Source organism: Amblyomma americanum, chromosome 1, assembly GCF_052857255.1.
Source record: "Amblyomma americanum isolate KBUSLIRL-KWMA chromosome 1, ASM5285725v1, whole genome shotgun sequence".
In the NCBI taxonomy this organism is placed as follows: domain Eukaryota; kingdom Metazoa; phylum Arthropoda; class Arachnida; order Ixodida; family Ixodidae; genus Amblyomma; species Amblyomma americanum.
Genome location: NC_135497.1, coordinates 189,733,030 through 189,750,498, shown reverse-complemented (window position 1 = coordinate 189,750,498; position 17,469 = coordinate 189,733,030). Strand labels below are relative to the sequence as shown.

The 17,469-nt window shown below is 47.0% G+C and overlaps 1 long non-coding RNA gene across 1 annotated transcript; it reads right to left on the bottom strand.

The window, feature by feature from the left end:
* Positions 1 to 3,986: 3,986 nt before the first annotated feature.
* On the bottom strand, positions 3,987 to 16,483 carry LOC144114396 (uncharacterized). Its single transcript, XR_013311026.1, has 6 exons — positions 16,178 to 16,483; positions 15,594 to 15,691; positions 13,113 to 13,252; positions 10,973 to 11,037; positions 5,277 to 5,342; positions 3,987 to 4,169 (listed from the first exon to the last, which is right to left on the bottom strand). It is a non-coding gene; the product is annotated as an uncharacterized LOC144114396 (long non-coding RNA).
* Positions 16,484 to 17,469: the final 986 nt, after the last annotated feature.

Sequence of the window (17,469 nt, the reverse complement as noted above, 5' to 3'; positions counted from 1 at the left end):
TCTTGCGCAAGGTCCCCCATGGCTTGAGTAGTTGCTGTGATTCACACACAAGCAAGATGCTGCCTCTGACACTTTCTTGAGGAAGACGTTACATCAGAACGTTCACAACACAGTGCTTCAGCGGTGCCATTCACTGACAGAACAATCTGAACTGCCTGCCAGCGCTGCCAATACGTTCGATCTTCTTCTTCTTCTTCTTCACCCCAGGTATATGGCACAAATACGTTCGATGCGCGTGAAACTTCGTCGTCTATGGTAGACATGGTGCGCGTTCATGCCAAGCGTGATGCCAAGCCAATGTCTTCTGAAGAGGAAGATGCACAAACGTCCCCTGGGTTTTCTCTCCTACACGTCTTTGACTGGCCATCTGGTGCACAACACTGGGTTTCGGTTTCGAAACTAGAGCGCGGTGCGCGACATCTGGTCTTGCCGTGGGGCACTTTAGCCCGCGCTCTAAACAGCAACCTTGGCAGTTTGCAACAAGTGTCTGCCTGTACAGTGCAGGCTGGTATTGTATCTACTGCGATTGGCCACAAATGAACTCCTATTGATTAGCAAAGAGTGAAATAATCCAATCTATGGAAAAAGGCAAGCTTGGTGGATATATCCAGGTGTACATTGAAGAAAATTGTGGTAGGACAACATAAGGGAGTGAAAGGCAGGAGGAGGAAAAGACAAAAAAAACGGAAAGGCGCGGTAAACTGTTTTGAAGTGAACAGCTCAACCATGGCCACAAGGTGTAATTGTATTCTTTTGCGTTCTGGATTTTTGTACTGTTCAGTGACATCGCCTTTATGTCGGGGTCGTGTTGGCAACAGCGAAAGTTTGCACCACGGCTTGGGTAATGATTGAAGAAGTCCAGAACTGACATCTCGACTTATGGGAAATGAGGGCTGCAGGGAGTGCAGTGGATGAAATCCGAGAAGTCGCTAGGCAGCTTGCAGCAGAGCGATCAGCCTGCAGGAGTGGGCACCCCGCATATCGAATCTTCTTGGCATGGTAGTCCGTGTTGCCTGTGTCTGTCGGCACTGCCTCATAGCGGGGAGTAGTGACAGATGTTCCCATTGGGCCAAGCACTTGGCTGGGACGGATCTTGGAGCCTGTGGAGTCTCGGGATGTTTTAGAGCGGTAGCTCTGTTCATGTCGCTTACCATTCCTCGCCTGATTTGACCTTGGTTTAACCTTGAAGTGCACAGAAGATTGGAAATTGTTTTTTGAGGAAAGCAAATGGCGCAGTAATTCTCATTTCTCGGTGAACCACGCCGTCAGGGAAGGGAGGAAGGTGGAAGTGAAAGAGGAAAGGTACCATAGTAGAGGGCTCCGGTATAATTTCAACCACCTGGGAAGCAAAGCATAGCAACTGACTGACTTTGGCCGACGTGGACCTTGGCGATGTCCAACCATGATCAACCGTGCCGATGGCGACCTCCAAATTTGGCCCAGGTCATTTCCAAAAATTTAGCCTGTCCTAGCCCCGAAATTTGACCTCGACAAATTTTTAACCAAAATCGATATCTGAGCATAATTGACCATGCCCGACACGATGGCGACCTCGAAATTTGCTCCGAGTAATTTCCAAAATTTGGCCCGACCCACCTCTGAAATTTTCGTAAACCTCGGCCGATTTGGGCCAAAATCGATGTCCAACAGTAATTGAAGTGCCTGACACGATGGCCAGCTCCAAATTTGTTCCGGGTCATTTCCAAAATTTCGACCCGGGCCACCCCCATATTTGACCTTGGCTGATTTTGACGAAAAGTGGTGTTCAACCATAATTTACCGAGGCACGATGGCGAACTCCAAATTTGGCCCATGTCATTTCCAAGAATTTAGCCGGGCCCACCTCCGAAATTGGACCTTGCCTGATTTGTACCAAAATTGATGTTCAACCATCATTGAGCATGCCCGACATGATGACGACCTACAAATTTGGCCCGGGTCATTTGCAAAATGCTATCAGTCGACCTTTGTTTATAACCGTGGTTTAGCCGTTCCTAACATTTAGGGTAGCATAGATTGGGGGGGGGGGGGTAGGTCGGTGAGTGGATGGATGGATGGATGGATGGATGGACGAACGGGCGGATGGTCGAGTGGGTGGGTGGGTGGACGGATGAGTGGGTAGGTAGGTGGACGGATGAATTTAGGTGGATGGGTGGCAAATAAGAAGGAACTACAAATGTAGAGTGTGTATACACTGGTGACACGGAAATATATCCGAGGGAAACCATACTACAGCTCTGCACGGGCCTATTTTTTGAGGCCTTGACCTGGCCTTGGCCCAGTGTGACTCCATGCCTCACCCGGGCCTGGCCCTACAGAAGGCCTTTGTAGGCCTGCCCGGCCAGGGCCAAAGGGAATGGTTTCATGGCAGCTTGCAACACGCTACATCAACGGCTTTCGAGACACAGTTGTTGCATGCGGAAGCAGATCACTGACAGGAAGATTTCCATAAGTGGTGCCATTTTAATCAGTTCGTCTGCGGACTTAATTAACGAACCCTCCTCCATGATCAAAATCAAACATTCGCATATCCTTGACGCATAAGTCCACATAAGCAATTAACGGTCAGGCTTTCTTTAACGCTTCCTGGAATTCTTCACATATATACTACAAAAAAGAGTTTATGTTTGTACGTTCAAAAGTTGATGACTTGCAGTTGTGCCAGCTCAGAGGTGAGGTTCCCCTATCTGGCTGCAATGATACCTTAAGGAAGCTTTGCATTCACCGCATTGCACATGTGCCATCGTTGGCGACGTCGTCGTATTAACAACTTTTTTCTCAGCATTCTTTGCTACAGGTTTTAACTCCCTTGACAAAAGTCCTTCCTCCAGCTTTCCAAGGCTCGTCTTGGCGCTAACTCGTTGGGCACTAACAAAAGAGGACCCACGCAGATGGGTTGCGCACGAAACAAGACAGTCCTGAATCTATGTCTATAGTATTCCTTACAATACACATGCACTATCTATAGTATTTCCCCTGTCCTCAAGACACCGCTGTTGTAAAACGCATTTGCCCTCTCCCATTACCCTTAACTCCTCTTGACGACATTGGTGTTCTGTTGGCCTATAGTCTTGTTCGCTTCGTGGTGGCATGTCTGTGTTTTGTCTTGTCTTCCATTCTTCCTCTCCTTTTCCCTCTTTCTTTATTTTAGAGCGCAGGTCTCATGGCCGTCGTGCGATCGTTATTTGTGCGTTATTTATACGAGGTACTCTTCCCCAGACTAACAGAGGAACAGTCACCATCTAGACCTTCCAAATTGGATCTCGCAATTACTCTACCTGTAATCGAGTTGGCTGATTCCCGCATCGTGTTCATATTAATGAGGATGTCATCGGTAGACTTTCAGGCAATACTAGGCACCCACTTCGTTTTGAATTAAAGGGAACATTTGCGAAAGCTTTAGAATTCAACAGATTGTATGCCAGCTTGTTCTGTACATGTGAACAATATGCGTTGTGAGGCTAGTTGGTCAATTCTCACAGACCTTTTTTTGCACCCAAACAGACGACACAGTAAATGACAAGGAAGACAGGACAAGGTGCTTGAGTGACTTAGCTTGATGAAAATGCCTGGCCTTAAGCAGAACTTCCCACACTTCCCTATTGAAAAATCTCGTATATATGTTTTAAATGTGTCTCATATATACGCAATTATTGGATATGTGTCCACATATATGGTCGTATGAATACGTGCTCGTATGGCATACGCGTTCTCTCCACGTATGGCGAAACACATATATACGGGTGATACGTGCCTCATATATACGCTATTGGATACGTGTCACTCCGGTCCCTCGTATATACGAGGGCCACGTAACCTTCGTACAGATACGAGGGCCTCGACATGGGGATACAATGGCCTTGCAACACGTACTCTGGTGTACAGTTAATACCTCTGAATATGTAGGCTACCTGAATGAACTTGCAACCCTTCAGTGCAGCAAATGCTGCATCCCAGCAGTAAATACCAGGCTGCAGTCAATGAAATAATTTTTCTTGCTGCCTTTATTTTATCATTTTTATCTGACTACAGCCATTGACTACAGGGGCAGGTGCAGGCGATGATTACTTGATGTCCCTCAGTATGTCCGCCAGGTAGCAATTCAACTGCTCTGCGCATTTTCTCATCCTCGGCAGCTTGTGCAGCTTTGATGTATGCATCAAATGCATCTGAAAGAGTATTAATCATGACAAAATTGAAGACATGCAGGTGCTGTAAAATAAAGGTATTTAAGTCATGCACACTTAAATAAACAAATGCCTTTGTCAGTCAGGAAATGTACCTAAATAAAAGAGGCTTACTGCCCACAGCTGCTAGTTTTTCTGAGCTCATCCGAGGCTTCTGCATGCCACCAGCCTTAAGCGATTGCCGGCATACTGAGCCGGTGATGCTCCTTCCCTGAATGCTCTTTCCCCTAAGGCTCTTCGGGGAAGGAGCATCACCAGGAAGGAGCGTCACTTTTGTGGGGAACCCCACAAAAGTTTTGTGGCGTCCTTGCAAAACAGGAAGTCTCGACCTTGGGAAAGAAGACAGCGCCACCGCTCTGCACTGACAATTTCCGCTCCCGAGGTGGATCTGCAATAAAACAGCTGCACATATGCTTTGTATAAAGCCCTATAACAGATTGGGGAGAGAGTTAATATTTGCCACATTAAAACTGCTAAAATCCTATTGCTCAGGACTCCTATATGTAACATTACGAAACTGGCAGTTTTCCTTGCAAACGCTACTAATGATAAAACATGACACATCGCTCTCTTCTTTGGAGTGAGCAGCACGATGGGCCACCAGGTCACGTTTATGTGCAATCATATAAGCTGCCTTTGACAACATAGATGAGCCTTTTTATCTTTACTTCAGGCTCCACTGCACCCTGGCAACAGTAATGCTGCCAAATATTCGGAAACACAGAACGAACAGATGAAAGATTATGAATATTTAAAACACAGCAATTAAATCTTAGCACAAGAGGCTGTGCTAATTAGAACATGAAAGGTGAAAGGTTGTGGTCATGGCTTAGTGATCTAAGAGTTCAATAATGCAAAGCTGCCCTGAGCTGTCACAGGTTCAAATTGTGCCTGGGGCTCCTGCGCAGGCAATTTTTTTCCGCTCCACGCCATTTGGATGGAAAATTCCACGTGTCCGAGAGGTGTGCACTGATCCTCAGCCCTATACGTTTCCACAGTTTCTAGATTGTTTGCATGCAGTTACCAAGAACGAGAGCTAAGAACATTTCAAGCTTACAAACTAGTTCTAAATATGAGAAGCCATCGTACCTGGCCATTGACCTCAGCAAAAACACCTGGATTCCATGGTGCAGCAGGACCCATGCTAGTGGAAGCCTGGAAAGTGTGCAAAGTGTTCGCATTTGCAACAAGAGTAATGTACAGTGTCGGTGAAGTCTTAAGGCCAAAGGCTTTTCGCTTCAGCCGCATAACAGAGCCATTACAGCAATATTAAAGACCAAGTGACCTTGAAGTGCTAGCAGGTTTCTTCTTGCGATACAGAAGCTTCCTGCTTGACTACAGTTTTGAATGATCCGCTACATGAATTATTCTAGGAACATTGATTTCACTGCAGCTTAATGCTGTAGCTTTAACAATTTGACCTAGACTGTACATGGTACATTAAAGGGACAGTGAGGAGAACTCAATCAAATTTCTTTTGTAAGCAAAATCTGATAGTTCAGCATTTCATGGCTTTGTTGCCGCTTGTCCGAGAGCGAAAGATGCATTTATTTCAAAGAAATTTGCATTCGAAGTTGAAAAAGTTTTTCCCGCCACTCCCATTCAAACTCGGGAACTCTTATGACATCACGCCGCTCTCTTATGACGTTACAGGACGCAGTGACAAGAAACATGACGTAAACGCAGACTCCGTGATTTCTCGCGGCTAGCGGTGCGGTCTAGCAGCAGCCAAAATGAAAGCTACCGCCGCCACACGTTGAAGGCATCTATCGGGGGTCGCTACCATTGCTTCGTTTATGTTTGCTCCGTGATTTCTCGCGGCTAGCGGTGCGGTCTAGCAGCAGCCAAAATGAAAGCTACCGCCGCCACACGTTGAAGGCATCTATCGGGGGTCGCTACCATTGCTTCGTTTATGTTTGCACCAGCATTGCTTCGTTTATGTTTGCCAGCGTTACGATGGATCCCGTTCCCGAGCCCGATGACAAAGTTCTCGCACAACTCCGGCCTGCATTTCAGCGACCTCTGCCCCACAGAACGTGCGATACCTTTGAGGGAGCACGGTTAGTTAGGCGCTGGCGGGTCGTTCCCCATTCCGCCATGAGCAGCCGTTGCAAATTAAATATCATAACCCCAGTGCGGGGAGTCGCGAGGGGCCAGGACAAGGTCAGTGTGTCGCGCCCATCGGAGGCTGGCCGGGGCTTTGGGGTCAACAGATTGTGATTCCCTGAACGGCGCGGTTGCACGGTGCAGAAGACTGCGTCCAGGTCTCCCACGGTTGCAAGGGCGAGGTTATTTATTTATTTTTTTGCCACAAAAACGGATGGGTACTCAAGGGCGCTCGCATTTAAAGTAGGCGGCTTGAAAGTAAGGCCGACGCTTCAACGGCTTCTCCGCATTTCCGGAGGTACAGGGTCCACTGGATCGGGTTCTCTCGCCCACTTGCATGTACCTTCAGATGTGTACTGTGAATGGATTAAATTAGCCGAGAGTTCGAAAAGAACAGCACCGCTTAACGACCGAAGCTATTGAATGATGTCACAACGCGCACCTCGCCGCGGAACCGTATCAGTCTGGTCTGGCTGGCACAGCTGGCGCACTCGGCGCGAAATAGAGACATGCTCTAAGTCTCCGCCAATGTGGTCAGAGTGCGCCTAAGCTGCCGAACGCGTCACCGGTCAAGCGCAGTTGGAGTATAGAGGGTCTCGCTTTGGCCGACGTGACGGTGTGCAGTGCACGCGCATGCGTTACGCCAGGCTATAAACGCGCATTAAAGGGACACTGAGGAGAAATTGAGGTTGCCTTGTATCGATAGAATACAAGCTCCTGATCACAAAAACGCAACTCTTACAGAAAACAAAGCTCTTGTAAGGTAGAAAATAGCAAGGACCAAAACACAGGTATCGCCGCCACAGGGCAATCTCGCAAGTACAAGCGTGATGACGTCATAGGACAAGAGACGCCACCTTGGAGGAATGTTCCTTTTTACATGGAAGCTGCTAAATCTCTGAGGCTGACAAAAGAAGGTTGCGCGGTTCAATATTGAAGTAAGTTTTGTTTTAAAACCGATAGCGCACTTTTATCACACCAGGAACACAGACAAAAGACAACCTCAATGTTGGAAGCAAAGAAAACCAATGCTTGGGGGCGCCACAGGCAGCCACGAGAGTTTCGATTTGTTATGGCGCTTCGCGTCTATGAGCTTTGCGTGCCCCGAGGTTTTGTTTTTGACGCACCTCTATTTACAAGTGCCGAACAGCAGAGGAACTCCATGTGCCGCTTCAAGTGCTAGTTAACCTTTGAAGGAGCCTGTTAAGGCTGGTCAAATGATCGCCACGGTCGATGAAAAACTATCATGGCACGATGGTCGGTGATCGTACAAGGCAGTTCGCAGTATAAAGAGCACTTGTGTCTTCACATGCTCGCCCGGCGAAACATTCTTGGCTGTGCCAGTCAACTTCAAACTACTTAACAGAAATCATTTATTAGGGACGGGAGACAAGGTACAAGGCAGTTAATTGATGGCCTAGCTGTGTTAGGCCAGGATATACGTAGCGAAAGCGCGGAGACTTCTGCATCGGAAGAGTGCAATCACTAGACCAACTTTATTCATGGTTAAATCTTGAGCCGTCGTGGCGGAGTGGTAGAGTCTCCGCCTAAAACTACAAAGGCCCTTGTTCGATTCTGAGCCTCGGCACAGGTTTTTTTTTTTTTCAGTGAGTGGGCGGGGGGTTTCAGTGGCTACCATAAGTGCCGCCACTGAATACGTTGGTTAGCTGTTAAGCGCAGGCTCTGTTAAGGTGCGTTTACACTCCGGAGTAATGCGAGCGCGCGCTGCATGGCGACGTCACATCGGCCAAACCGAGACCCTCTATGCTCCAACTGTGCTTGACCGCCAACGCGTTCGGCAGTTTCGGCGCACTCTGACCGCACTGGCGGAGACTTTAAGCATGTCTCTATTTTGCGGAGGGTGCGCCAGCCACCGCCGGCCCGGCCAGACCGATTCAGCTCTGCGGCGAGGTACGTGTTGTGACGTCATTCAATAGCTTCGGCAGTTGGACGCAGCTGTTGTTTTCGAGCTCTCGGCTAATTTAATCCATTCACAGTACACATCTGAAGGTACATGCAAGTGGGCGAGAGAGCCCGATCCAGTAGACCCCGTACCGCCGGAAAGGCGCGGAAGCCGATGAAGCGTGGGCTTTACATTCAAGCCGCCAACTTTAAACGCAAGCGCCCTTGAGTATCCATCCGTTTTTTTGGCAAAAATAAAATAAATAACCTGGCCCTTGCAACCGTGGGAGACCTTGATGCCGCCTGCTGCACTGTGCAACCGCGCCGTTCAAGGAATGGCAATCCGTTCGCCCCTAAGCCCCGGCCAGCCTCCAATGGGCGCGACTCACCGACCTTGTCCTGGCCCCTTGTGACTCCCCGCACTGGGGTTATGATATGATTTGCAACGGCTGCTCATGGCGGAAGGGGGAAACAACCCGCCGGCACCTAACCTAACCGTGCTCCCTCAAAAGCATCGCACGCTCTGTGGGGCTGAGGTCGCTGAAATGCAGGCCGGAGTTTTTGCGAGAACTTCGTCGTCAGGTTCGGGAACGGGATCGATCATAACGCCGACAAGACGCCGGTGCAAACGTAAACGAAGCGACAGTAGCGACCCCCGATAGATGCCTTCAACGTGCGGCGGCAGTAGCTTTCATTTCGGCTGCTAGACCACACTGCTAGCCGCGAGAAATCACGTCTGCGCGTACGTTACGTTTCACGTCACTGCGTCCTGTAGCGTCATAAGAGTGCGCCGTGATGTCATAAAGTTCCCGAGTTTGAATCGGAGTGGCGAGAAAAACTTTTTCAACTTTGAATCCAAATTTCTTTGAAATAAATGCATCTTTCACTCCCGGACAGGCGGCAACAATGCCTTGAAATGCCGAACTATCAGATTTTGCTAACAAAAATAATTTGATAGAGTTCTCCTAACTGCCCCTTTAACAGAGCCTGCGCTTATCCGCTAACCAACGTATTCGGTGGCGGCATCTATGCGCGCCACTGAAACCCCCCACCCACTCACTGAATAAAAAAAAAAACCTGTGCCAAGGCTCGGAATCGAACCAGGGCCATTGTAGTTTGAGGCGGACTCTACCACTCCACCACGACGGTTCAAGATTTAACCATGAATAAAGGCGCATCTAGTGAGTGCAATCTTCCGCTGCAGAAGTCTCCGCGCTTTCGCTACGTATATCCTGGCCTAACACAGCTAGGCCATCAATTTTTTTTTAACTGCCTTGTACCTTGTCTCCCGTCCCTAATAAATGATTTCCATTAAGTAGTTTGAAGTTGACTGGCACAGCCGGGAATGTTTTGCCAAGCGAGCGTACGACGACACAAGTGCTCTTTATACTGCTAACTGCCTTGTATGATCACCGACCATCGTGCCATCATGGTTTTTCATCGACCGCGGCAATCATCTGACCAGCCTTAACAGGCTCCTTCAAAGGTTAACTAGCACTTGAAGCGGCACGGAGTTCCTCTGCTGTTCGGCACTTGTAAATCGAGACGCGTTAAAAACAAAACCATGAGGCACACAAAGCTCATAGACGCGAAGCGCCATAACAAGTCGAAACTTTCCTGGCCGCCTGTGGAGCCGCCAAGCATCGGCTTTTTTTGCTTCCAACATTCAGGTTGTCTTTTGTCTGTCTTCCTTGTGTGATAAAAGTGCACTCTCGGTTTTAAGACAAAACTTACTTCAATATTGAACCACGCAACCTTCTTTTGTCAGCCTCAGATTCGCAGCTTCATGTAGGAAGGAAAATTCCTACAACGTGGCGTCTCTTGTCCAATGACGTTATCACGCTTGTACTTGCGAGATTGCCCTGTGGCGGCGATACCTGTATTTTGGTTCTTGCTATTTTCTACTTTACAAGAGCTTTGTTTTTCAGTAAGAGTTGCGTTTTTGTGATCAGGAGCTTATATATTCTATCGATACAAGCCAACTTCAATTTCTCCTCAGTGTTCCTTTAATTGGCATCTCCAGGAGATTTTAAAGCACTTTGAGTTTACTATCACATTACACTTCTTGAACCTTGTCTCAGTTGCAAGAAATAATTCTGCAAAATAATGAAATGTCAACAACTAGAACACAAACAAAAACTGCATTTCGACCACAAAGCCATCGCTAAGCAATACTGCTCCGAGCTGCCACAGGTTAAAATTGTGCCTAGGGCTGCTCTGCAGGCAATTTTTTTTCTGCTTCATATCATTCGGACAGAAAATTTCCCATTTCCGAGAGGTGTGCAGTGATGCTCATCCCCATGTTTCCGGTTTCTAGATTGTTTGCCTGCATTTATCAAGGATGAGAGCTAAAAGCATTTCAAGCTTACAAAATCATTCTTGTAAGATCAACAATTGGGCTTTGATGCCCCAGCGCCCCGTGCTGAAGAAGAAGCAAAACACAGGCGGAAGACGAGGCTGACAAAGTTCTGTTTGGCACACAGAAAACGCTTGGCTACCAAGGTGCGCTGTACTAGCAAAGATTGTGGCCGTCGACACTTCTTGTTAGCACTGCGCACCCAGCCCCTCCACAAGTGTAAAGACGCAAATCAAACAAGAAGTGTGGACAGCCACAATCTTTGTTAGCACGGCGCACCCCGGTAGCCAAGCGTTTCTGAGCACCAAACTGAACTTTGTCAGCCTCGTCTTCCATCTGTGTTTTGCTCCTTTATCAGCACTGGCCGATGGGGCATCAAAGCCCACTTGTCTTACATTCTAAATATGCGACACCTTCATACCTGGCTGCTGACCTCAGCAAGATATCCGGGTTCTGTGGTGCAGCAGGATCCATGCTAGTGGAAGACTGCAAAGTATGAAAAGTGTTCATATTTGCTACAAAAGACTAATGTACAAGGTAAATTAAACGGCAACTTCAGAGGATTTTCAAACATATTCTGTTTACTATCACATTACACTTCTTGAGCCTGGTCAGAGTCCCGAGAAATAATTTTTCCAAATAAGGAGCAAAGAAATAATGAAATACCATTAACTAGAACACAAAAAAACTTGATTTCAATCAACAGATCAAAATATGATGTTAAAGGGTTTTACTGGTAACACTGGTGACTCACATTCTGTAATGCACCAACTAGCTTTAAAGGAGTATAAACACCCATCTTTTGGGTGTGTGTTTTTGCTTTCTAATGAGGCATCAGGCATTATTATACATGGATTACCTTGTGGTATTCTCCTATTCTCAAGTCTAGCAAGAGAACAGCAGTTCACAATTGGTAGCGAGGTAAGGGAAAAGGTAAAGGAATACGTTTATTTAAGGCAGGTATCAATAGTGACAACTGATCCGGATCATGAGGGAATAACTAGAAGGATAAGATTGCGATGGAACGCATATGGCAGGGTCTCTCAGGTCATGAATGGCAGTTTACCAATATCCCTCAAGAGAAATGTGTACAACAGCTGCATCTTACCAGTACCCACCTATGGGGCAGAAACGTGGAGGCTAACAAAAAGGGTTCAGCTTAAGCTGAGGACAATGCAGTGAGCCATGGAAAGAAAAATGATAGGCGTAACGTTAAAGCAGTATAACACCTACCGTTTGGGTGCGTGCTTTCTTGCTTGTAATGATGCATAAGGCATTATTATACATAGAGTAGCAGCTAGTAATCTCTTACGACCGCTTAATAATTTATAATAGCATTTATTTTTCGTCCAGTTTCGGCTTCAACACTTGAACAAGGACAGTGACGTCAATGTGTGCTTACACGTCACGAGACATGAAAAAACAGCAATATAATCACTGCTTGCACATTTGTTGTCATTCCAGCAATTGAGGAAGGCTGATTTCAACACTGCAGTAAATTAGAACAATGAAGCAGCGATTCTATGGACATTTTTCCATGGCTCACGTGAAGGAAAAGCCCTCTTTGACGTCAGAGCCATCGTTCGGCTGTTCCAAAACTGAAACAGCATGCCAGAAAAAAACAATTATAAATTATTTAGCGGTCGTAGGCAAACATCACATGGTGATTCATGCCTAGTAGCGTCTTCTGCATCATTGAAGAAAAGAAAACATGCCACCAAAATTAGGTGTCTATACTCCTTTAAGAGACTGGAAGCAGGAAGAGTGGTTGAGGGAACATACGCGGGTTAATGACATCCTAGCCAAAATCAAGAGGAAGAAATTGGCTTGAGCGGGGAATGTAATGCGAAGGTAAGATAGCTGTTGGTCCCTAAGGGATTCCAAGAGAAAGAAAACATAGCAGGGGGCGGAAGAAGGTTAGGTGGGCGTATGAAAAGGTGGGCGCAGCTGGCAAGACAAGGTTAATTGGAGAGACATGGGAGAGGCCTTCACCCTGCATTGGGTGTAATCAGGCTGATGATGAAGATTCTCCCATGACTACTAAATAATTTATAATCGAATTTCTTTCTCGTGCCGTTTCAGTTTAAAGAGCTGAATGGGGACTATGACGTCAAAGTGAGCTTATAGGTCATGCGAGGCATGAAAAACTGCAATATAATCGGTGCTGCTACATTTGTCATTCCGACTATTGAGGAAGGCTGGCTTCAACACTGTAGTGAATTAAAACGATCAAGCAGCAATTATATCGCATTTTTTCCATGCTTCACGTTACATATAACCTCTCTGATGTCACAGTCTTCACTCGGCTGTTGAAACCGAGACAGCATGGCAGAAAAATTCGATTATAAATTATTTATAGGTCCCAGGCAAACACCACATGATGATTCATTCATAGCAGTGTCTTCTGAATCATTGTAGGGAAGAAAACATGCCACCAAAATAAGGTGTCTATACATCTTTAAATCTTTAAATTATCATTGGGCTTTTTCAAATTGCCGTGCTCGGAGAGCCTGTTCGCTGCCAGAAAATTCACTCCTGACAGGAAGGTGCATCATGCTCACATGAACTAGTCGCCGCCAGAACCAGCCTGCTGGCAATCATGGCGCCAAGGCCGTCCATGGATCACGGAAGGCGAGTGCCCTCTGCTGCTTTGCTTGCTGTTGCGTCTCATTGCTCGCATGCGTACAGTAGAAATCTGATCCTTGGGAGCGAAAGAAAGGACGTTAGTTATTCAGGGCAGCCGCGGACTCTTGCACTCAGATGCATACATCAGTGGCAACAACTTGCGTTTATGTCCTTCAGTGCGTTGTGTGCTGTCGTGAAGTCTGCATGTAAGCTTCGAGATATCCTCAAAAGCATATGTGACGGGCAGTCGCACTCTAAAGACTTGCATTTGACACCACATAGGAGGGCTAATTGGACGGTGTTAATTGGAAAGACATGGGTGAGGCTTTTGCCCTGTAGGTGTAGTGAGGCTGATGATGAAGAGGAGGGAAAAACTGCGGATGCACTGCTCAAACAACATGCTGTAGTCTCAGATTATTGCATATTTGTTAACCACACACTAATTACTTGGGCGCCAATGATCGACCCTGCCTATACTGACTCTGCTGTGGTAGTTGCAATTTCTGTTTGTGAACTAATTCCTGTGGGCTGTAAGCAGAAAACAATCAGGATATGTTCCACTCAACTGTAGTCTGCCGCCCTCCAGCTGTTAATATTGCTGCCAGCAAGTAATGCACGCATTATTTTGACAAGCGTGCATATCAGCTGGTTGAACATTTTTCTGAAGTGCGTGCACTGTACAAATTTAGCTGCACGTCGTGTCTGTATGCTATCGCTTTTACTGCAGAGCTAGCACTAGAATGAAAGGCATTACAATCTGGCCTTGCATGTCGGCCCCGCACTGTGTGTGCAGGCATGATGATCCACACTGGGAAATTTTTCTTTTTGATGAGTCAAATGCATGGTGAAGTATGCATACGGTATTTCTCAGGTATTTTAAGCACTTGTGGCAGAAGACCCGAGCACCAAGCTTTATGGCAACAACCGAATCGGCACACGCAAGGTTATGCTTCATCTTCAGCTGTGAAATGAAAATGACCTCCGTAGAGAATAAAAATTTTGAACAACAAATTTGGCAGAGCACACATGCACGCCAGCCGGCAGCCACTACTTAAAGTGCCCCGACCACCCTCTGGCTGAAAATGTCCTCTACCAAGGTTGTTGTGAGGCACCGTCCCCGGAACACACAACCGCAAACAATCTTTAATAAAAGACATTATATTGGAGTTACATATATGGCAAACTAGCTACTTTTCCATGCTCCTCTCCTTCCATTCCCTCTCAGAGGTTTTTCTCCCTTCCGCTTGGACCACTAGCTTTAGTCCTCCATCCCTGCTTGTTCTGTGTGGCTGCCCTTCCGTTTACAAGAGTAGACAGCACCCCTTTTGTTTGAAAGTGAAATGGGGAGCTTTTGGTGGCGTCCGCGTTGGGCCTATTATGAACGGAATGCACACCAGCCGAAGAGGATTAAGGTGCAGATCCCATCGACAGGGACGACCACGGTGGCGCAGCAACAGCAGCGGCAATTTCGACAGCGTCATCAGGAGGCCGACGACTGCACAAAATGAAAGGATGACTAGCTGGGAAGGAGCCTGTTCTTCCCACGCTCGGCTCGATTCAAATGACCTTCCCCCTTTGACTGGTTCCCTGCAAGAAGCGACCGACGATGAACAGATGACGGGAAGAGGGGAACGGTGCCTTCCAGTAATTAATCGTGTCTTGACAAGAGCCGCCCCGACCGGAGAGAGCCCACCGCAGTTGTAGCCCACAGCACAGCACCGGTGTTTTCGATAGACACGTGAATAATAATTATCACCCCTCGTGAATAATAATTATCAGAGGCCCTATCCGTGTCTCACGTGGCCCGATTCGCTTTGGTATGCCGCATAACCGAAGAATAGCAGGGCTTATAAATTTCCAGCAATACATATATTTAACCAGTATCATGGCACTGAGAAAACAGGCCACCGAGTTGCAAGCCGAAGCTAAGACAACGTGCTGCAATGAGAGAAGTGCGCTGTCCCGCAACGCCGTATCGGTGGGCTCGATACAAAGCTCTCTGTTGTTGCAGGCAGCCTGGCTGCTCCCCCAAACAATAAATATTTTAGACAACAATGCGAGGAGGCAATACGAAAAATGAAACTGTGACCTGACATGAAGCACAAAATATATGAGAGAACAAAAAACAGAACGATGCTTCCATTCCACATGCGGTTCTCTAGTGTCCTACGCAATCTTTTACAATGGTAGCATTTAAGCAATATCTCTATACTACAATTCAAAGATCTGCTACAAAGCTCTCTGTTGCTGACGGGAGCCTGGCTGCTTCCCGCAACCATAAATATTTTAGACACACACAAACAGAGACGCCTGCCTGGCTCTGAAGTATGCTGCTATGTAATGTACATATTGCGACTGGTAAGCGTGCGAGTGGCAGTAGCAGAGGCATCCGCAGTAAAACTTCGCCCAGTACATACATGTATCTGTGCAACTGTTGTTGCTGGCTCAGACTTTTCAAGGTCCATTGCAGTGATTTTTCTCTTGGACACCCTCTGGATAAGCTCCGCTTTTGTTACTGGAACACAAGAAATGAGAGATAAAATAATGAAAGCGACAGCAAACACAGGGCAAGCTAAGGAAACGGATCAGTTAGTGTGTCGCGTTCATTGCTTTCCAAAAATCATATGATGCGAAAAATTAGCAGATCTGAACACAGCCGATTTCCCCCTGCCTCATACAATTACTTGAATTCATGAAAAAAATCACGATATATTATTTCGCTCAGAGTGACGCTTACGTCGAGACCTGCTACAACGCGACCACGCAGTTTTTCCCTTCTTTGAGAAGCATGCGCTGGGCTGCTGTGTGCTCGGATCGCAAGCACAGAGGAAGTGGTATCGTAAGCGTTCTGCAAGTGCTCGCAACAGTAAAAAAGCATGTGCATCGACTTTATGTAAAACGCCACCAAGCTTTGCTAAAAGCGTTAGGCTTGACTGTACACGCATCACACGTTTGGCACTTCTGAAATCTGATCAAGTAGCAAAGTAACTGCAAAACTCACCTCCAAGCTCCATTACTTGGGCGGAATAGAATGCCTTCTCATCTTTTCCGCCGCGCCAGTAGACGTCCTTTTTTTTGCCAGGTCGCTAACGCCAGTCGGTGAGGCATCATGGATAGGTGTAGCGCAAAGGAAACAAGGACGACATAGAGACGTGTACGATAGCTTTTGCGCCGTCGGTCGAAGTATTTCACGTACGCATAGCTCGCCGCAGCTGACGAACCCATAGTGGAAGTGTCACATGTGGCTGCAAAACACACAATCTAATAACTGTAACAACCACACACACCGACACGAGTGACGACGCAAACGTTGGTCCGCCTTGCGTTGGACGCGAACGACCGCAGACTTGGATTGGCTTGGCGACGCGCACCGCACAGGGCACTGCATACGATGATGATGATGACCTCTTCTTTACAAACCAGAATAATAAATACGTTTTATTCGTTCAATTTCGTATGTTTGTTTCCTGCGGCAGAACTTGCGTCTCCGACCGTGATCTCTATACCGCTCCATGTCGCAGCCTCCTCATGCAGCGCATCCGGCCATCCAGTTGACTGCTGATTGACCGCATGTAGTAGCAGACGACGCGGGGCTCTACACACCATGAAATACTTATAGTTGAAAAGTTACAAATACTACTTTGAAGGGGAAATAGTTATGAGTTCCGTGTCAAGCTGTGCCACAGAGCGTTGGTCCAACATACGCAGAACCAACTGCAGAACCAACTAGCCCCTCAAATCGGTCTTGCACCTGTGACTGCCCGTGTGAATAGGGTAGCTTACTCTGTGGGCTCTATCATGTATGAGCTTTGTGGTACCGCTGTAGCCTAAATGTTTGAAGTGTTCTGCGATTTCTGATCGCCACTGCATTAAACAAAGTAGTCGCTATGTGACAAATCGCTTTCGGTTTCGGTTTCAAAGCTGGAAGTTATAGTGGCGCGCGGTGCCTGATTGTGCTTTGCGCTTTTTACTTAGTGCTTTAAGCAGAAAGTTTTGTGTGGCTTACGACAAACAGGAAGCACCTATAAAGTCTGGGCCTAGCCGTCAGACGACGCTAGAACATTTTCAGTTTCGGTTTCGAAATATAAAACCTCCTGTTGCGCGGCTCTTGATCATAAATAACGCTGGGCCCTTCCCTGTTCTCTGCGCTGTAAACAGCAACTTCTGTGTTATCTACGATAAAATAAACACTTCTTTTAGAACTCCCCTAAATGCAGCAAGTGCTTGAAAAGTCTGTAATTGCTGCAAAAAAGTATTTTCTGGCACGGTGCGAGGTAGATATCATAAGTACTA